Raw genomic sequence first — 22,709 nt, forward strand, 5'->3', positions numbered from 1 at the left:
CTAAGTCTAACAATTTTTGGTAAAATTTCGACTTTTTATTAGGAGAATATAAGTCAAAAAGAGGTAGCTCGAAAATTTATCGAAAAATGCTAAGTCTAACAATTTTTGGTAAAATTTCGACTTTTTATTAGGAGAATATAAGTCAAAAAGAGGTAGCTCGAAAATTTATCGAAAAATGCTAAGTCTAACAATTTTTGGTAAAATTTCGACTTTTTATTAGGAGAATATAAGTCAAAAAGAGGTAGCTCGAAAACTTATCGAAAAATGCTAAGTCTAACAATTTTTGGTAAAATTTCGACTTTTTATTAGGAGAATATAAGTCAAAAAGAGGTAGCTCGAAAATTGATGGAAAAATGCTAAGTCTAACAATTTTTGGTAAAATTTCGACTTTTTATTAGGAGAATATAAGTCAAAAAGAGGTAGCTCGAAAATTTATCGAAAAATGCTAAGTCTAACAATTTTTGGTAAAATTTCGACTTTTTATTAGGAGAATATAAGTCAAAAAGAGGTAGCTCGAAAATTTATCGAAAAATGCTAAGTCTAACAATTTTTGGTAAAATTTCGACTTTTTATTAGGAGAATATAAGTCAAAAAGAGGTAGCTCGAAAATTTATCGAAAAATGCTAAGTCTAACAATTTTTGGTAAAATTTCGACTTTTTATTAGGAGAATATAAGTCAAAAAGAGGTAGCACGAAAATTTATCGAAAAATGCTAAGTCTAACAATTTTTGGTAAAATTTCGACTTTTTATTAGGAGAATATAAGTCAAAAAGAGGTAGCTCGAAAATTTATCGAAAAATGCTAAGTCTAACAATTTTTGATAAAATTTCGACTTTTTATTAGGAGAATATAAGTCAAAAAGAGGTAGCTCGAAAATTTATCGAAAAATGCTAAGTCTAACAATTTTTGGTAAAATTTCGACTTTTTATTAGGAGAATATAAGTCAAAAAGAGGTAGCACGAAAATTTATCGAAAAATGCTAAGTCTAACAATTTTTGGTAAAATTTCGACTTTTTATTAGGAGAATATAAGTCAAAAAGAGGTAGCTCGAAAATTTATCGAAAAATGCTAAGTCTAACAATTTTTGGTAAAATTTCGACTTTTTATTAGGAGAATATAAGTCAAAAAGAGGTAGCTCGAAAATTTATCGAAAAATGCTAAGTCTAACAATTTTTGGTAAAATTTCGACTTTTTATTAGGAGAATATAAGTCAAAAAGAGGTAGCTCGAAAATTTATCGAAAAATGCTAAGTCTAACAATTTTTGGTAAAATTTCGACTTTTTATTAGGAGAATATAAGTCAAAAAGAGGTAGCTCGAAAATTTATCGAAAAATGCTAAGTCTAACAATTTTTGGTAAAATTTCGACTTTTTATTAGGAGAATATAAGTCAAAAAGAGGTAGCTCGAAAATTTATCGAAAAATGCTACGTCTAACAATTTTTGGTAAAATTTCGACTTTTTATTAGGAGAATATAAGTCAAAAAGAGGTAGCTCGAAAATTGATGGAAAAATGCTAAGTCTAACAATTTTTGGTAAAATTTCGACTTTTTATTAGGAGAATATAAGTCAAAAAGAGGTAGCTCGAAAATTTATCGAAAAATGCTAAGTCTAACAATTTTTGGTAAAATTTCGACTTTTTATTAGGAGAATATAAGTCAAAAAGAGGTAGCTCGAAAATTTATCGAAAAATGCTAAGTCTAACAATTTTTGGTAAAATTTCGACTTTTTATTAGGAGAATATAAGTCAAAAAGAGGTAGCTCGAAAATTGATGGAAAAATGCTAAGTCTAACAATTTTTGGTAAAATTTCGACTTTTTATTAGGAGAATATAAGTCAAAAAGAGGTAGCTCGAAAATTTATCGAAAAATGCTAAGTCGAACAATTTTTGGTAAAATTTCGACTTTTTATTAGGAGAATATAAGTCAAAAAGAGGTAGCTCGAAAATTTATCGAAAAATGCTAAGTCTAACAATTTTTGGTAAAATTTCGACTTTTTATTAGGAGAATATAAGTCAAAAAGAGGTAGCTCGAAAATTGATCGAAAAATGCTAAGTCTAACAATTTTTGGTAAAATTTCGACTTTTTATTAGGAGAATATAAGTCAAAAAGAGGTAGCTCGAAAATTTATCGAAAAATGCTAAGTCTAACAATTTTTGGTAAAATTTCGACTTTTTATTAGGAGAATATAAGTCAAAAAGAGGTAGCACGAAAATTTATCGAAAAATGCTAAGTCTAACAATTTTTGGTAAAATTTCGACTTTTTATTAGGAGAATATAAGTCAAAAAGAGGTAGCTCGAAAATTTATCGAAAAATGCTAAGTCTAACAATTTTTGGTAAAATTTCGACTTTTTATTAGGAGAATATAAGTCAAAAAGAGGTAGCACGAAAATTTATCGAAAAATGCTAAGTCTAACAATTTTTGGTAAAATTTCGACTTTTTATTAGGAGAATATAAGTCAAAAAGAGGTAGCACGAAAATTTATCGAAAAATGCTAAGTCTAACAATTTTTGGTAAAATTTCGACTTTTTATTAGGAGAATATAAGTCAAAAAGAGGTAGCTCGAAAATTTATCGAAAAATGCTAAGTCTAACAATTTTTGGTAAAATTTCGACTTTTTATTAGGAGAATATAAGTCAAAAAGAGGTAGCTCGAAAATTTATCGAAAAATGCTAAGTCTAACAATTTTTGGTAAAATTTCGACTTTTTATTAGGAGAATATAAGTCAAAAAGAGGTAGCTCGAAAATTTATCGAAAAATGCTAAGTCGAACAATTTTTGGTAAAATTTCGACTTTTTATTAGGAGAATATAAGTCAAAAAGAGGTAGCTCGAAAATTTATCGAAAAATGCTAAGTCTAACAATTTTTGGTAAAATTTCGACTTTTTATTAGGAGAATATAAGTCAAAAAGAGGTAGCTCGAAAATTGATGGAAAAATGCTAAGTCTAACAATTTTTGGTAAAATTTCGACTTTTTATTAGGAGAATATAAGTCAAAAAGAGGTAGCTCGAAAATTTATCGAAAAATGCTAAGTCTAACAATTTTTGGTAAAATTTCGACTTTTTATTAGGAGAATATAAGTCAAAAAGAGGTAGCTCGAAAATTTATCGAAAAATGCTAAGTCTAACAATTTTTGGTAAAATTTCGACTTTTTATTAGGAGAATATAAGTCAAAAAGAGGTAGCTCGAAAATTTATCGAAAAATGCTAAGTCTAACAATTTTTGGTAAAATTTCGACTTTTTATTAGGAGAATATAAGTCAAAAAGAGGTAGCTCGAAAATTGATGGAAAAATGCTAAGTCTAACAATTTTTGGTAAAATTTCGACTTTTTATTAGGAGAATATAAGTCAAAAAGAGGTAGCTCGAAAATTTATCGAAAAATGCTAAGTCGAACAATTTTTGGTAAAATTTCGACTTTTTATTAGGAGAATATAAGTCAAAAAGAGGTAGCACGAAAATTTATCGAAAAATGCTAAGTCTAACAATTTTTGATAAAATTTCGACTTTTTATTAGGAGAATATAAGTCAAAAAGAGGTAGCTCGAAAATTTATCGAAAAGTGCTATGTCTAACAATTTTTGGTAAAATTTCGACTTTTTATTAGGAGAATATAAGTCAAAAAGAGGTAGCACGAAAATTTATCGAAAAGTGCTAAGTCTAACAATTTTTGGTAAAATTTCGACTTTTTATTAAGAGAATATAACTCGAAGAAATATGCATGAAAATTTTTCACGAATTTTAATACCTAAATTTTCGATAATTTACTTGAACTAAATATTTTACTTAATCTATATACTTACCTATACTTACCTGTACTTACCTGTATTACTTACCTTTTAAGTCCATTTCACGTGTTAAAATTTCTTTTTTTCAACAGTTTACTTAAAACTAGAGATACTTACCATATGCATACTTACCTTTTTGAGATAGCTTCTTTCACAGTAGGAATGAGCCCAACATGTGTGGAAATCTGAAAGCATAAATAGTATATGTAAGAAATATGGAAATTTTAATATATACATATATATATAAAAGTATAATTGAATGAAAAAAATTGAATTATTTATATCAGTAATAAATATCTTTATTATTCAATTATCAATATCTATTATCAAATCGTTGCTTATAAATGTAGGAATGAATTGTGAAAAATGTATAAAACATATGTAAAAGTCGTAAGAAAATATCATGAATTTGATAACAAGAAAATATCACGAATGTGTTCTGAGCTCCACCTACCGTGGACGATGTTGCACTAAGCCGGTGCATCGGAATTCTTAAGAGCATCGTCTATACAAGGAATCTACCTTACCAACGCCAGATTTATAGAAAAAGTAGTTTCCCCCCTATTATTTTTAGGCGAGCGAGAAAGAAATGGATTATAATAAAAACGTAAATAAGATTTCATCCTTTCTTCTCTTTCTTTTTCATTACGAAAAATGAATTCACGGGACGGGATCGCTTTAAAACTGTTCATCTTGGCAGAAATTTCTCTCTCCGGCAGAATTTCTGTCGGAGAAAAATAACAGCGTGACAACAGCGACAAACGTTATAAAACGCACGAAAATTTAATTAAGGCGGAGATGTGGCCGCGTCAGTTCGAGGGATGAAAGCACTGCGTTATTAATATAATTCTGGTTTCCCGCGTTCATATTTTCTCTCTGTTCCACAGACATCTCGTACCTATCATTCCAAGCTCCCCCTTTTCCTCGAATTTCCGCGAATATCCGCAAGCATTTGTCCCTCGAATTAAAATTTCCTTCGAAATTCCCGCGCTTTCGGTAAAACTTTTTTCCTCCTTTCGAACGAAACGAAACAAATTAAAATATCCATTCGAAACGAGTTCCGCACGATTCCACCGTTATTATATCCCGATACTTCTCTCTAAAATAATAAATGGTTATGTTTTTCTAAAGACAATAACGCACGCCCTATCTATCACGCGTCCGAGCGATATTGGCGTATCCATCGAGGATGTAATATTGAAATTGTATTCTTTCTGTAATGCGAGAGTTATTTATGAAACGTAGCAGGGCAATATAGGGAGATGCCGCTGAAATCTGATGGCGGTGTTACAATATGATGCGGAGGAGGATCTCCTCCTCGAAACCTAGCAGAGCCTAGGCGTGACACTTCCCTCCATTTATGAAATATTCTCTCCCCCGTCCACGAAATATTTCCCTTCTACAACCAACCCTCGACGAAACAAAAATTATCAACGACGTGCAATATATATATGCTATACTATAAATCTATAAATTCGAAATTTTTCTCGCTTTCTTTTAATTTTAATACGTCCAAACTTATTTATTCCTTCTTATCCTCGAAGATTCGCAATTATTCGATCGATAAGAATCGCGATCACGATGCGTTCGGTCGAAAGATAGAGAGGAGGGGGGGAAAGTTACTACCACTGTACACGCGGGATAGTTTTCGGAAAACACGGCTGCACCGTGTAACGTGTACGTTTAGAGCCGAACGAAGCGACAGCTGTTCGCCGGTTGGCTGCGCTATTCGATTGTCTCGCTCTTGATGATTGATGATCGTTTCGGGGTAGCTGCTGCTGCTGCTGCTGCCGCCGCTACCGCCACCTTGACACCGCGTCTGTCTTTTCCCTCATTTCCCGCCGCCTTTCTGCTTTTTTCTTGCCATCTCTCTCTCTCTCTCTTTCCTTTCTTCTCTTTTTTTTTTCCCTCTCGTTTCTCGCAGCGCAGCCGATTTAAGCAACGGGAATTTTCTTCCAGCAATTTCCACGATTTCACGTCTCGAGTGTTTGGCTCGAGTTTGATAAACGAATCGTATAAAAATTGTTACGAGCGTGTTAGTAAAAAGTATATTCCGTGGCTGGTGTTCGTTAAAAATATTATAAGATCGTAGCAGGATGTTGCATCGACAAAGTGGTTACTCCTCGTTGTATTTATCGAAAGAAGATTTTCTTTATTCGTATATAAGATTGTCATGAATATTGCACCATGGATGTTATTGTATTTTTTATTCTTGCAATTGTTGAAAGAAGATAAAAATACAAGATTGTATAAATTTTACCCCTCGCTGTTTTCCATTCTTCTGATTCGTCACAAATGAATTGTAAAATTATTCCTCTATTGTTTATTCTTATCTTTTGCAATATCCTTGAATGCACAAACACTTGCACAAATTCCGATAATAATCGAATCGCCTTATAGACAAATTATAGTGATAAATTAAGCCTTTCTCCCAAGATTCCTCTCTTGTCCCATCGTCTTGCACGAGACTCGTCTCCTCCAAAAAAAAAAAGTCCGCTCTACCCATCAGTGTGGCAGCGAGGAGGAAAAAACGTTAACACGTTCGAAAACGTGGATGAAAGAATGGAAAGGGGAGTCGTCGCATAAGGACTAGCCACCATTGTGAAATTTACGAAACTTGATTGATTTGCAATAATAATAATAATGGGGTCGACCCCAGTTTTAATAAAATGACCCGTGATTGGTCTAATAACGAGCGAGGAAAAATGGAGGAGGATTAATAAAACTATTTGTCTATCCTGGGCGGTGGTGAATTTTATCTCGAATTATGCACGTAATACGTGATTATTAACACGTAAATGTCATTTACATTGATAAATGATATTTCGAGGGGAGCAAGTTAATAAAACTATTTGTCTATTCCTAGTATTCAACCAGTTCATTGAGATTATATTCGATCGATACTTTGACAACGATTCTTTTATGGAATAATTAATGCACGGCTATTCGATATCCGTAATTTCGTGATTAACATTTTAATTGACCAATCCTCCTCCTTGCGAACCGATAACGTTATATTGTCCGCGTAAATTCCAGTGTAAACAATCGACTCTACAAAAAAAAAGAAGAAGAAGAAGAATTCGAAACGTACCGCGAAAATCCTGCATCCTCGGGCAACGAGCATCGCCTCCATCGTGTTGCGAGCGAAACACCAACAACAAACCTCCACCCACGAGGATTCGAATTCGGACCGAACCGTTCTCTAAATCTCGCCCCGGAGATCGTCCAAGATCTTGCTTGCATCGCGCAAATAGGCCAACTGAAAACATTGCATTGACACCCCGGAAGAAGGGAAAGAGAGAGGATTGGAAAAAGAGGACGAGGCTCGAACGCCGCCCTACCTGCCCCCCCCCCCTCACAAGCTCATAAATCATCTCTCCCCGCGATACCACCCCTCGTTTCCCCTTGCACCGTAACCCCGGCGATCGGCCAACATCACCTGGACCTCCTCCTCCTCCTCCTCCTCCTCCTCTTCAACGGTCCCTCCAAGTTCAAGTCCTCGAGTCGAGGGCGAAACGCATGCGTGACTTGGATCCCGCGCTAGTTTCGGTGAATCCGATTGCCGAGTCGAGAGAGAACTCGTTTACTTGTATTTATTTGTATTTATTGGAGGAGTGTGATTCGTTGGTTGGAATTATGAATTTTATGGGGAGGAGGATACGTTAAGGGGTTGATTTTGAAACGAACGCTCGAATCTTTTGGCGAATCGTTCGCGCGACAAACGTAAAATTAATAGCCGTCCTTTAGCCGGCTGGCCCTCGGCCAGCCTGGTGGGGGACCATAAATTTCAGCGCACAGATTCAAAATGATCCCCTTTATTGGCCGAAACCCGGGTTAGTTCTGCCTCGACCTGGACCCCGTACAGTCGAAATCTAGCTCCTCTTTCGTGCGGATTTTTCTCGAAATAATTCGGTTGTTGTCGATTTTGAATCGAGTAACGAGTATTATTATTATTATTATTATTATTATTATTATTATATTGGGGAGGGGAGGAAAAAAGTAAGATGGCAGCTATACGGATGAGGGTAATAATCGTGCTCTTATCGTCGAACGTGAAGATGATAAGATTCGTGTGATGATCGAATGATTTTCGATGATCGAAGTGCGCGGCAAGTAAGTGATATTTTGATAATTCGAATTGGTTTTATTTTATTTTTTTTTCCCCTCCCCCCTTTCGACGATCGAAGAGAATGGACTCGACACATGTATATAATTTACCTGTTGACACTTTGTCGATATCCGTAATTAATATCGTGCGGGTCGAATGAAATCGTATTACGATAATAGCGTTTGATAGTCAATTGGATAGATGCATGTAATTGGTTGCTTTTCTCTTAATAGTGGCGTAAATGTTTGATCGATGGCTGTACGCTGCCGAAAGGTGTATTAAATTTCTGTGGAAACGGTGAGGGCTTTATTGCCATCGATTAATTATTGTTTCGCTTCTGTAATTGGCTGATAAATATATTAGATTTAATACGATTGCCTCGTGATCAATCTTGTTTATCGTTTGTGTTTTCACGAGGATTCATAAAAAAAAAAAAAAAAAAAAAAAGATCGTCGATGCCTTTTCTCGGGAAAAAGAATCGTTTACGATGATAATAGGAGAAATTTAAAAAAAATTAAAAGATTCGAGAATAAAAATTGATCGGAATAAAGATGGTATTATTATTTGTCGATCGATAAGTGTAATCCGTTGATATCGTTCGAGAGTATCGATTAAAAGATAGGATGAAATAATTTGAATTTACATCGAATTTTTACCAATTCTTTATCCTCACGAAATTGCCAAGTGGAACAGGCAAATAACATGGCTGACACACCACCTATCGGTGACCTCTCGAATGGAGTTAAATCTCCGCCGATCTGCAAGGTGGAGCCACAGTGACGGTTTCTGTCTCGTGCATTTCCTTTTTTCTACGTCTTTTCGTAACAAAAGCATTCCTTGCTTTCAAGCTTCATACCCGATCGTTATTTACTCTTCCTTATCTTAACGATATTTCCTACAATTATTTGTCACAACTATCCATCCATCTTCCTTCTATCTCTGAACGAATCAATATTTCGACAACTGGAAATGTCCGCTGCCAATTTAATGTAACTTACGTTCCTCTACAATTCTTATCAAAATTAATGAATGGAAGATTCACACTTTTTAACGATTTATAAATCAAACTTTACATCTCTAATGCATCTCCAAAAATTCGTAAAAATTATAATATAAATTCAAATGAAAATTCCTAATAATTCTCTTCTTTGCATTACACCCTCGCAAACAAAGGAATAGAAAAAAATAAAAAGAAATACAAAATTCATAATTCCAACTCTCATCCATCCTCCATTACCGTGAAACGAAAAAATATTCTTCGAATCTTTCGCGGATGAAAATACTCGATTCCCAAGACACCGTATAACAGTGTGCTTAACTTTTCGTTTCGACGAAGTAAAGAAAGACGAGGCATAAAGAGAGAGAAAAACAAGAGAGAGAGAGAGAGAGAGAGAGAGAGAGAGAGAGAGTCGCGTTTTATTCACGACGCTCCAGATACTGCAGCCATTTTATATAGATTGCAATGTATTGATCGTCTCCGCCAACAGCCGACATTCTACGTAGTATCAGAATGACAGGCTGGCAGATGGAATCGCAACTTCCCCTTCCCCTTTTTCCACCAACTGCCACCACGTTCCAACCCCCTTTTCGATGCTTTGGACTGGCTGCCAACCCCTCGTCTCCGCCTATATACCCATGCACACTTTCTGCTTAGCTACTTACTCGGAGAGCTACTGCTACTATACCTCTCGTGTATTCGTACGCCTTTGTATATACGCGTGCGCTCTCTATGTATATATGCACACGCATAAAGCGTACGTATGAAATACAGGCACGAGAGAGAGAGAGAGAGAGAGAGAGAGTGACTGGGATACGTGGATGGCATATACGTGTATCGTGGTGGATATGTAAAGAATATGTAAATAACAGGGAGTGGTTGGGGATATATGTGCGCAAGATATATCGCGGTTTTTATTTATCCCTTTTTTGCTAAGGAGACTGCGATAAATGAATTTCTCGTGACAGAGTGCAGCGCCGCTTAGATGCGGCGGTCGTTGTCGAAAATCGAACGAGTGGCGTGTATCGTGCAATGGAGGAAAAGCTAAAAACTGTGCGAAAGATATTTCGTTCGTAAGATTTGATCGATTGTAGAAAATTATGTAAATAAATGTGTTCGATTGATTATGGAGGAAGGATAATAAATTGGTATAAAAATCGTTAGAATTTGAAAAAGTGATTTGAAAATTTTGCTTTGCTATCGTCGAAACAACGCACAATTTGCTCGTTCAATTATACGTAGAGGAAGATGGTAGATTGCGATAAGAAATATTTAGTTTTAAATTCGAGGATTCGATGGAGAAGATTGAACGTTCGTTTTTTTTTTTTCTCTCAGCGAACAAAATTAATTTGGCTTTTGTCGCGGTTTTGTTCTCGGAGAGGGGAGAACTGTTTGATAAAGTTATTTTTAACAGGAGCGTTTAACGCACGCGTACACGTCGCCGTTTCTGTTTGTACCTCTTTAACCAGTCACCCTCTGGATGGATAAATAAATTTGTTAGCGATGAAGTGACCGAGTTGAACGCTCCATCCGAACGTTTTTCATTCCTATCCGAGATTGGTTAATTTATCACGCATCGAGCTAACTTGTTTCTCGATCGATTATAAAATTTGAATATTCTATTCTTTTAATTGAAAGAAAAAGAAAAATTTAATATATATATATATCTTTCTTGATTCGAAGAGAAAATTTTAATAAATCTTCGGGATTAAAATTACGATGATTACCTTATGAATGAAAATTATTACTCGATTTCAAATTCGAAGCATCCAGAAAGCTGGCAACCGTGTTGCGATACAGATATTTTCCCTTCCCTTATAACCCTCCCCTTCGTCCCACGACGAATATCCAGTTTTTTAATTAAAATCGCACGCCACACCATCCTTACACCCCATCAAACTTTCCGCGTGAATAGGCTTTATTAAATTAGTTTCGAACTCGGTATAAACAAGCTGTAAGATTGCATCGCTTGTGAATCGTATCGATTCGTGAACGAGCTCAAATCGAATCAAGAAATCCTATAGAGAAATCCAAATCGCTGCACAAATGATCGATTAATATTCCTTTTATATAAATAATTGTTTTATAGGTTATGACACACACAAGTTTGTTAAAGAAAATTCGTCCTCTATCGGGAGATATTTTTCCCTGGATGCAGGAATTCGTGGAATCTCGTTTCGATTTTGCCTCGACAGAGATCTCTTTCTCGGTTAAAGAACAAGCGATGGATCTTTCCAGGAGGAAGCCGCGATAACGTGCTCTCGTCCACTTCGACTGACAAATGATCGTCTTCTGCCGTCACATCCCTCGGTCGGTATTATCGGGTCCCAATATTGTCGCTCCTCCCAACGACTGAACGAGATCGTTCACCGTCGGTTCAGAAACACAGTTTCCTTCTTCAATTCCCCATTCATATTACTCGATATCATCCCCTTGTAAATTGTTAATTAGATCCAATATATAATTAAGTTACGAACGATTCTTAAAATTTTTCAACTTGCACCAATTTTCAAATATAAATAAATATTCTCCTGTATATTGTCCCTATCCCTTCAATTTCCAAAATTCTCCTTGAACGAAAACGATCGAAACGATTGAACACGATTTAACCCAGTTTCGATCTCTCCAACCACTTATCTGAACGCGCAAGATACACAGATCGAATACACGATTTGCACGACGTCGTTGGCAAACAATCCAGCCCGTCTCTCCCTTCCCCCTCCCCCCCTCCCCCCCTCTCTTCCCATCTTCCCTCCAGAGAAGCAAGATTTCCCTCTATCTCGACCAATTCAAACCTCTGTCACGCGATATTAGGTCCTCGCTTCGAAATAAGGAACGCGGTGGAGGGTGGAGAACGTTGAAACGGGTAAAAATGGAGGGTCGGGGGGAGGAGGAGGGAGGAAAAAGGGAGGGAAAGCAGAGGATCTCCTGTTATCCTATATTTTCAAGATAGGGCGGACGTTTCGCCCGCAAAAATGCCCCGCGGGACCCGCGTCAACGTCCTTCGTTGGGAAACCTTCCTTGTTTCCCCGCCGCTCCGCTGGATGCGGACGTGTGGCGCGGAGGGGGAGGGGGAGAGCGGTGGGCGCTGGGGGAAGGCAGGAGGAGGAGGAGGAGGGAGAGAGGGAGGGGAACGACGACGACGACGACGACAAGGAGCTCCCTGACTAGACGTCACTCAGATTCCAACTTCCCTCCATTCTTCTGCGCCGGCCATGATTTATGGTCCCGCTTAATGCAACTGCTCGCACGCGGAAATTCGGATTAACCGGTCAGCTGTGCGCGGGAAAAATAGTCGATACCTGAGCGTGACGTGGAGTTGGGTATCGACGTGGTTGGGTTTTCGTGGTTGGTTCTTTTTTCTTCTTTCTTCTCGTGCGAGATAATATCCAATCCAATTCGCATTATTTTTTCCCAATAACAATAACGTAACGTCTCTGTTTGTACATGCCCTTTGATAAAACTCGTTGAAAATTTATAATATTTCTATTAACGGTATAACGCTGCGATACTAGCGCCACGCAACTGTCAACTAATCAGTTAATTACCCAATTTAATTTTCCATTACAATTTTTCCTTTCAAAACGTACAACGCTCCATTAATTCTTGAAATTATACTTGATACTTGAAATTGATTGTAGTGATAAATATAATAGATAAACAATCTTGCGTTGCTTAATTATTCTTTTAAATATATAACCAGATATACTTTTTCAATTCCACGCTTCAAAATATTCTAAAAAAAAAAAAAAAAAAAAAAGTATAACGCTCTCCGTTAATCCTGTACACTTGAAATTAATCGATCGGTGTGCACGATGTTAATTCATAAAGTTCAACGAGCGAAATATTATTCAAACCAAACGGGGAAAAAAAAGAAAAAGTATCCACGAACAGGTGTCGGTTCACGCACGCACAGATAGATCTGCATCCTTCCCCCGTTGAAAATAGAAACATCGGGGTTAATCAGAGGTCGGTTAAGTATAATCTACGCTTCCTGGAGGGAGGGAGATGCAATTGAATTCGCGGCGGAGGGCATTTTTCAAACGAGGAGGACCGAGGTGGAAGGGTGAATTTCGCCTGCGAGTGGGCGGCATTCCTTCCGTCGGGAGGGAAGGGGAGGGGGCTCTGTAACCCGCCCACCTGGCTTTCGGCCTCATCTCAATAACATTAGCCCGGCCGTTTAAGCTTTAAGCCGCAACCGACTCGCGTTTTATTCGAAACCGAGCAATTTGTTCACCCGCGTTGAATGGGAAACCACCCATCTCTCGCTGGATAAGGAATAATGTATAATAGAATTTGTTCAATTTTGTTGAATTGAATCAACTACATTGATACAAATATTGGAATAGAAACTTTCGATTTATCGCGTGATTTTGCAGAGAGAAGATTCAGAGAGAAGATTCGACAAGCCAACGGGATCCGTCGATCGTCGCGCGGCGACGGCGGCGGCGGCAAGCGAGAAGCGACGGGAAGCGAGCCGATTCTTTTATGGCCGGCCACAGATCGAGAGATTCGAAAGGGCGGTGAGCCACGAATGCGAATCGTCGGCCGGCCGTATGGAAAAGGAAATCGAGCGGCGATCGAGATGATTCGTTATTCGAGGCACGGAGCCCGGACGTTCCTTCCTTCTCAGGCATTCCACGATATACGCCTTTGCCCGACGCCAGTCGAAGACAGCGCCTCTTGCAGGCACCGTGGTGCGTCCAAACATCTTGGCGGAAATTGCGCCAACGACGCAACTTTCGAGCAGCACCGAGGGATGGATCCCTCTTCCGTTGGTGGACGAGGGAATTTGGTGAAGTTTGGATCATCTCGAGGGAGAAGTGGAAGAAGAAAAGATCGTGGAGGATCGTCGTAGCAGGTACACGCTTCGAACGTTTATTTTATATATATCCAAGGAATAGTTGTGTGTGAGCATTTAATTTGACATAAATTTCTAGTTTCTCTTTTTCGAATAGAAGCGTTATACAATTTGTAAATTTCTTCAATTTTTGAATCTTTTCAAAATTAATTCTCAGCGTCAATGTTGCTTTAAGCAAACATTTTACATTGCAATCTCCTTTCTCGAAGATTCTAAGAAGAAAGATCAAATTTCTCGTTTTCGAAAAATCGAAATTATTAAATCCTTTATTAAATTTCTCTCAAGAGAGATGTTAAATACACGCGAAATATCGTGTATTTTTCCTCCCCAAATCTTTGTGTCATCACGGGAGAAAGAATCTCATTTTCCATCTTGGCTTCGCGCGAACAATGTATTCCTCCCGTATTTCTCGGCCACGTCGAAATTGCGCTGTATGCTGATGAGCTGGCGTGAATTAATCAATAAATATGTAGTCGGTGCCGTTAACCACGGGGTCGCTCGTAAACGGAGGCTGGCCTCCCATGTTTTCACTCGCGTCCTCGTTCTACATATTTTTCTTGCCCGTAAACCGATCGTAATTCTCCCCCCCCCTCCCCCCGTCCCCCGTTAACGTACAACGCATCCACCACCATCATCCTCCAATCCGTCTGTTACCACGGCAGGGAAACATGGCGGAGAAAAATTCACTTCGCGTTTAATCGGACACGCGCCTTTCGACCAAATTTAATTTTCTGTGATCAATCGTACGTAATCGCAATTTCGTAGTTGTGTGTGTGTATTAATTTTAATTTCGTTCCCATGTTTCTCGTTCTCAGTGTTTAATACCGTCAAAATTTCTCCTTATATATATAACTATTATACATCTAAATGTGTAACGACAATTATTCCCTTCCTAAAGAATAATCCTTGAAAAAAAAAATATATATATATATATCACTTCTCCTCCAACACAATTTTAACAACACCTAGAAATATATAACAATTAGTATTCCCTTTCTAAAGAATAATTCTTTAAAAGATATATATATATATATTTTTTCCAATCAATTTAATAACAACTAGAAATATATAACAATTATTATTCCCTTTCTAAAGTATAATTCTTTAAAAAGAAAAAAGTATATACGTATCATATCACGTTTCAGAAAACAGTTCTCTTCCGTCGCGAGAGCAACTCCCCTCCTCTCTCCGAGTTAAAAAGAATGCGTGTTCGAAGTTTCCGGTGGTCGAGGAGGAAAGTGGCCAGGAAGAAAGTAAGATGGAGGGAGGCGGAGAAGAAGCAGGCTCGTCACGAAGCGAGCGGCGCATAGATACGTGGGCAAACTCGGGGAAGACGTATTGCACGTGAGTAGAGGACGACACGGCAGAATGTTGGATGAGTGACGCGCGATGCGATGAAGTTAACGTGGCGGCCGATTATCGAGTTAAGTCTCCACTCTGCGGTTCCCGGCGTCGAATATTTGCGACAATCGGCAATCCTTCCTACGTCGTGTTCCACGACGATCCGTTCCACGTGTGTTCGTGCGTGTATATATACATATACGGTGTGTGCGTGTGTGTGTGTGTGTGTGTATACGAGTATCGGTCACGCATACACCTCGCGCGAATTTTTATTCTCGTCACCGAGCGATGATGGAAAAGCAGTACAGGGTGATTTATGGAAGGTGGCCGGTGTTAATTACAAGGTTAATAGAGATCATACGATAAAAGAGTTTAAGTTCGTGATGGATATCGATTGCTGGAAATTGCTTCAACCGAGTTTAACATCTCTCCTTCCTGTTTATTATTTTTCCTTTTTCCCTTTTTTTTTTTTTTGTTTTGAGTAGACTGATTTATCGTCGTTACGACCCAACGGGCTGTCAAAAATTTTTCCAAGGAAATATAGATAAGAATATTTCGAAAGTTAATACAAATCTATTAATATTTCAATTCTTACTATTCTCTGTTTGGAAAATTGGAAACGGCGTTACGAGCAAATATTCCAACCAATTTTTACGATCACTTCCGAGTCCATTCTCGAAAAATTTTAGAAAATATCGATTCGGGTCAAAATACTTTTAAAGTTATCCATCGAATACGAATCGACGATTGACACTCCACTCGTGGACACTTCGATCCCTAAAATCATCGCGAATAAAAATCCTCTTCCACGCGCTCTCCATTCTCCTTTATAATCCCAGAGTACAAAAATTCGCAGAACCAGAACACCCTCCTTCCTCCTCCCCCCTCTCCAAGTTTTCCGCGCGCGCTCCACGCGGCTCTCGACGACGTGACCGTTTCCTCTATTCCTCCTCCTCCTTCTCCTCCTCCTCCTTCTCCTCGGTCCCCAATTCTTTTCTTCACCGTTATCGGCAAGGATCTCTCCGTCCGATGGAGAGAGTCGAGCCGAGTGTTCTTCTCGCCACCCCCCTCTTCCTCCTCCTCTTCCACTTGCGCCCACAAAGTAGACACGTTTTCTCTCCATTCTTCGTTTTCCCTCCGCGGAGCCGGTGTGTCAGCCGCTCAAGCTTTCGAGGAGAGGAGAGGAGCGGCGATCAATACGTCGCTCCAGAAGCGAAGGAGAAGGAACACAACGCGGGGCACGGCCACCGTTGTCGGGAGACTTTGAGGGGGAGGAGGAGGAGGAGGAGGAGGAGGAAGAGTGGGTTGGTCGGTGGGAGAGTGGGAAAGCGGAGGTTTTCCAGGAGCGATTCTCCTCGAGGAGAGGAGAGGGAGGGAGGGAGAGGGGCACGGGCCTGGCTTCGAGCAGATATGAGCGCGAAAAGATGATGAGACGAAGGGTGGCCCCTGCCTTTTACCCCCTCCCACTCCGCTCATCCGGTTGACAGGGATTCGAGGAGGCCGAGGCTGCACGATTTCGGCCGAGGCTGAACGACTTCAGGGCTGTACCTTTACGTGCGCTTTCTACAAATAATTGTGGATTATTTCCACTGTGACGTCTCGTTTTTCTTTTTCTTCTTGTCTTCCTACTTTTTGCGCGATTTTGAAAAATTTTGGAAATTAGGAATCAGGAATAAACGTGGAAGGAGTAAGGAGAGATGTGGTACAATTGTTTCTTTTTTTTTTTTTTTTTGCATCTTTTTAAAATTTCGCAGGAGGAAATTAGTAGGAGGAGGGATAGGGATAATATGGTGGACACACAAGGAAGAGAAAATTCGTATTATGGAAATGGAAATGGATCTGGTGAGTGGAGGAGGAAAAAGATATATCAGAAAAATATTCGATCGTTCGGCAATGTCGATGTAAACGATGAAATTGTTCGGGGCCTTCTTTCTCTGAATAACAGAGCCGCGTATAAACTTCCTTCACCCTCACGCTGCGTACATAATGCATGAATTTCCGCGCGAGAATTTCATAAGAGAAATTCCTTACACCCAATCACTAATACACCGAGTGTTACACGATTCGTACACGGATGGTATGGATGACTCGCGTCGTGTTTAACGCGATCTATTTAATCTTTTTTGATCCTTGATATTCGACGTATAAACGTCTTTTGGTAATTTCACGAATAAAATAGATACGATAAAACGAGGTATCCATACCGCGAGATATCAGAGAATCGAAAAAAAAAAAAAAAAAAACATAAAAAACATTCAATAATAATATCAAGTACAAATCGTCGTATCCTTCGAGGCAAAAACGAAGAAAAGAAAAAAAAAAAAAAAACAAATTTATGTTCTCTTTCAAATTTTCCCTCCCAACAAAAAAATACCCATAGACCAAATATTATCCATCACGTTTCGAGCCTCATTTGTCCCTTTTACTCTCAACAATCAACCCATCAACCCCCCTCCTCCCCTCCTCCAAACCAATTACTCCCCTCCCCCCATCCACCGGAGATTCAACCGCATATTTCCAACCACTCCACCCATCCATCCACGGTGGATCCTTCTTCCACTCTTACTTACCGCCTCCACGTCGGTAACATCCGCGTCACGAGCGATGGAAAGAGAGAGAAAGAGAGAGAGAAAAAGAAAGAAGAAAAAAAAAGGAAAGAAACGAAGGAAGAAAAAAAGAGAGAGAGAAACGAGTTGGCGCGCGTCGAATAATGCGATATCAATACTCATCTCGCGGAGCGGATGGGTGGCGTAGGGCGCCCGAGTCCGGTGCTACGCCGCTGTGCGGTGGCATCCCCCTGGCCTTGGGTGGGGGGAGGGTGCGCGCGGTCCAATCATCGCAGAATCCGGGGGATGCCCGTGGGTTCGGCCGGGCAGCCGTGGGAGAGACGCCCCGCGACTCGAGGATTCGCGGTTGTCGCCGAATGCCTTCTCCGCTCGAGGGGTCGCGAAAAGGACGGTCGGTCGGCCAGCGTTCCGTCTCGAAGGGCGTTGGCCCGAATTTTCCGCGCGCGCTACCTCGAACGCGGTTTCCACGCGCCGCGCGCGAAACGCAATCGTGCTCGAGGATGGAATCGTGGCGAGGACGTGCACGCGCACGCATCATCGGGGCCCTGGATGCGTGCGATGGGCAATCATGGTGTGAGTCAGGCATCGATTCCTTTCTTCCCTTTTTCTTCTTTCTTTTTTTTTTTCTCCCCGTTTTTTTTTTCGCTTCGAATTTCACGGATGGAAATTGTGCGAGCTTTGGGCTTCTGGATGGTGTGTGTGTGTGTGTGCGTGCGTGCGTGTGCGTATGGATGTGTTGTTCGGATGTTGTCCACGGGGGGACATAGATGGCACTGTGGTGGGTATATTATTGTAGTTCGTGCACGATTCTTTTTGTCCACCAACCGTTTCGACGAACTGTGCGTTGTGGAATCTCTCTGATCGAATTTACGAATACGGATGTCTCGTGCGGTTTCGTTTCGCGTTGCATGCTTCTTTTTTTTTTTTTTTTTTTTTTTTCCTTTTTCGGAAGAGCGTGCACGTGCATGATCGTATGAACGTGAGTCGCGTCCGCTTCTGTGTTTTCACTTTTCTAATCGTATTCACGACGTGTCGATGCTTCGACCTCGATTCTGGAAGCGTGTTGTCGCGCACGAGCGCGCTTGCGATAGCTGTGCGCCAATGGAATTTCGTGACACCTAGTTCGTTGTCCATCCTTTGCTTTCTGTGCACTTTCTTTTCTATATTCTCCGCGAAATGCACGCGAAAACCATTTTTGCCTGTTGCTCGAGCGAACATTCGTGTGTCTTCTTATCGTTTCCTTTGTGCGTTATTATGAGAACCAGAAACTTGTAGAAACTTGTTCGATAAAAACGATAAAGGATTTCTCTGATTATGTAATCTTTTCTTTTTTTTTTTTTTTTTTTTAATTTTCCAAATTTGGCACCATTGGAAATTAATCGAAGAGGAAACACGACTATTGGCCCTCTATTTCTCTTCTCTAATCGTCAACTTTGTTCCGCATTTTATTAACGATCAACTTTTATGGAAAAAATGAAATACCAATAATAATAATAATAGTAATAAATTAAAAAAAATTCCCGCTTTCTTAAAAGATATTACGCTTACGAGACGTACAGGTTAAAAATTACGTTGGTTAAAACACCTGTAGACGGAAGAATCGATGGTAAATTCGTCGAGTGAAAACGATATGTTCGTGGAACGGGCGATTAAAAATCACGAAATCGATGTCGTGAAGCGATTAATTCACGGCTTTCTTCAGCTCGTATTCCGGATATGCATGCGGGATCACGTCCGATTTTAGTGGAGGTTTTCCGGCGTCACGTACGGTTCGGTGGCCGGGGCGAAATTTCTAATCCCCTCCGGCTTTATATAGTCATGCTCGTACGGTTATTCATACGTGTCGTTGCTCGCTTGATCGCTTTGCGATCGGCATCGCGCAATTAATTCTCGATTACTATCCACTGTTGCAACGCCATTACACTCGATTCGTATTCAAACCCGGGGGATAATTCTTCCCGTCGTTCATATCGAATGGTAATTTAATGACCGGATCGATGCGCTGTAAAATTTTCAAAGTGTAATTTAGCGATTGGAAACATGCGTGGACGCGTGTGATCGATCGAAACGAACATAACCTCGATCTTCGTAGCTTCGACGCCCGAAAATGGACGGCCTGTCCATTTAATAAAAGTCTCGTGAAGGAAGAGAGGAACGGTTTTAAATCCTAGAAATAGGAATGCAGTTAACAATGAGAGAAGAGAATAGTAGTAGTAGTAGTAGTAATAGTAATAGTATGTGCCGTTTGTAAATAGGAATGCAATTTCTTTCTTTGTATAGAATTTAAGACCGAGTTGTAGACTGGCTGTAATTAAAAAAAAAAGAAAAAAAAACTGAGCTTCTGTGTTGCAGATCTCGCTACCTAGAAGAGACACAATGGCCGAAAAAGTGTGGTTGCATAAGATAGGCACATTCGTGATCTACCCTGTAGATCCGGGCTTTTGTAGAATTGTAAATATCAGAAGCTCGTCTCTACAGGTATCTTACGGATGACATGCCACGCGACTCTAGATTGCAATGCATGGCGACACATTCGTATAAATCATCCTGACGTTCTCTCAAGCTTTTCGAAACGATCATATAAGAAGACGTTTAGAGCTTTAGAATCGAGTCATTCATCGGCTTTTTTATCTGCAAGCAATATACATAGAGAATTCTAAAGAAGAATCATCATTTTTTATATAGTTTATTCGACGTTAGATACAGTACGTACACGGATGTACATACACATTGCCACGCAAGATATCGTATCATAAACGATGTATTTAACGATGATAGTATGTATATGCCGTAGCGTTCATAGATTTTATAAAATGTTTTAATTGTTTTTAAGTTAGGTTTAGATGAGATAGATATGATTCGTAATTTAATCGTTAATTAGATTTACAATATAATTTTGGATCAATAGATGGATCAATATGGAATCAAATGTAATATAAATAAATAAATAAATATGTTATCCTTAAAAAGTTAACCTAGTTTAATTCATTTACCTTCCTAATGAAATTTAACGAACAAAGAGCATTTAAAATAGCATTATATATGTTTCGATCCGTTCGAACGTATTATTATTTATGTTTCCTCGATTATCGAAAGAATTGAACAATGTTGAAATTATTTTATAAAAAAATAATTTTAATTTATTCCTATTCGTGTTCCTATCGAGTTAAAGAAATTGAATCTCTGTATTGTCGAATAAAGGTAAGGAAGAAATCTATCCGAGCCACGAGACAATAGTAAATCCCTATATTACTCACCGATGGAATCGAATAATAAACTTGCAACGCGAGCTAGATTAAAATCACAGAAGAGAATTTCAATTAATTTCGAATACCGCTTATCCTACATTCGTATCGTAAATTCCAAATTCATCGCGTGCCGGATAAAAATACTCGAAATGCTCTTCGTTAATACACGACACCGCTAGATGGTAGCACAATTCGAAATAGACGGCCATCCCTACCTACAACATCAACAGCAAACCGCAACTTACCAACTTGTGCAATTTCACCGCACCGCACGCATACCCCATCTATATTCAACGAAACCTTCTCCTCCTTCTCGTTCAACGAGAACAACGTCACTTCCCAAAACTTACCATCACTTTCTTCTGGATTCCAATCCATCGATTTATCCACTCACCGCGACACCATCTCTCAATTTCCAAATAAAAAGAAAAATAAAAAAAGAATCGTAAAAAACTCTAACCTTTTCCCCAACAACACGACGTTGTCATTATCCTCGAAACGACAACAACACTTCCATTCTCGAAACACCAGTTTCTTCTTCAAAGTAGAGGGGGCGTCGATCGGTGAGGAGCGTCGTTCACGCTATCTGCCCTGTAAAAGAAAGGGGGGGAAGGAAAAAATACAGTCGAAAAAGACGTACGCGATAAGCGTACACGAGATCGAGGAGCACGAAAGCCGGTGGCCAGGTCTCGATTGCACGATAGCATGGTGGTACCCGGGGCGACGGGCTATTATATTATTGATCGTCCTCCCTCGAGCCGTGTCCCCATCAGCTGTCGTGATCCCTGGCGTTCTCCTGGTACTGCCGGGTTGCGCGTTAACCTTTGTACTAGCGCGGCAGAAAAAAAAAAACGTTTACAGGCATATCTCCATCACCGACCGAGTTAGCCTCCAGACTTTCTCCTCTCTCTCCCCCCTCCCCCAGTTCGACCACGCGCACGCGTCTGCAAATATATATAGGGGACGCGTTCCACTGCCACTTCCAATCGTCGTATCGCGTCGTAATAACTGTTGATCCGCGTACGCGATACGCTACGCGACGGTTACGTACTCGAAATATATTACGTATTACTCGATTATTACTTACTTATTACTACGAAGTACGTTTCGAATAACGTTCTTTATTTTTAACGTTCCTTATTTTACGTCGAAGAAAAAAAATCCCCTTCACGAATACGGAAATTTACGAAAAGGATTTATATACTCGCTCGCCCAAATCCCTCCCAAATCAATTCAGCTTCGGTTTTCCACGAGGAAGAATATCCCGAATATTGCAACGTCGCCGGGCATTAATCGGCCGATAATGACCGACAGATGAAGAAATATCGTTCTCCAATGAACGCGCCACCGTTTTCAAGGCGAATCCCCCGGCCATTATGACGTGTCAGCATCCGGAGGAGGGGGGGAGGTAATCCGCGATAACCATTCATTTGAGATCCGTGCAGCAGGAAAGGGGTGGTGGTGTGCGACAGGAACACACCCGCACAAATCTTCCTTCCTCCCGTGGACAAGCCGAGGAGCTCTCCTTCCTAACCAACCCTCCCCTCCTCCCTTTTGTTTCCTTCTTTCTTCCTCCTTTCCTTCGCTTCCGCTTCTCTCGAGAGCCGCTCTCCTCCTCCTCCTCGTCGTCGTCGTTGCAGCTCGTGCTCGAGGTGTCGCTAATACCGCGAGGATTAATGCCACGCGGCCTGGCTGGATTACGACCACTATTAATTTCATCGAGAGAACAATATCTTACGTGGCTATCGAGCCACGTCGAGAAAGAGAGAGAGAGAGAACTTCCTGGATACCTGCAAGTTCGAAG

General features: G+C 39.7%; 1 long non-coding RNA gene across 1 annotated transcript; it reads left to right on the plus strand.

The window, feature by feature from the left end:
• The first annotated feature begins 13,402 nt into the window (after window positions 1-13,402).
• Window positions 13,403-20,626, plus strand: LOC105736704 (uncharacterized). Its single transcript, XR_015294809.1, has 3 exons — window positions 13,403-13,749; window positions 14,895-15,093; window positions 20,010-20,626. It is a non-coding gene; the product is annotated as an uncharacterized LOC105736704 (long non-coding RNA).
• Window positions 20,627-22,709: the final 2,083 nt, after the last annotated feature.

The sequence above is a fragment of the Apis florea genome, unplaced genomic scaffold, assembly GCF_048593485.1.
Source record: "Apis florea isolate Af1SG1 unplaced genomic scaffold, ASM4859348v1 contig_37_pilon, whole genome shotgun sequence".
NCBI lineage: Eukaryota > Metazoa > Arthropoda > Insecta > Hymenoptera > Apidae > Apis > Apis florea.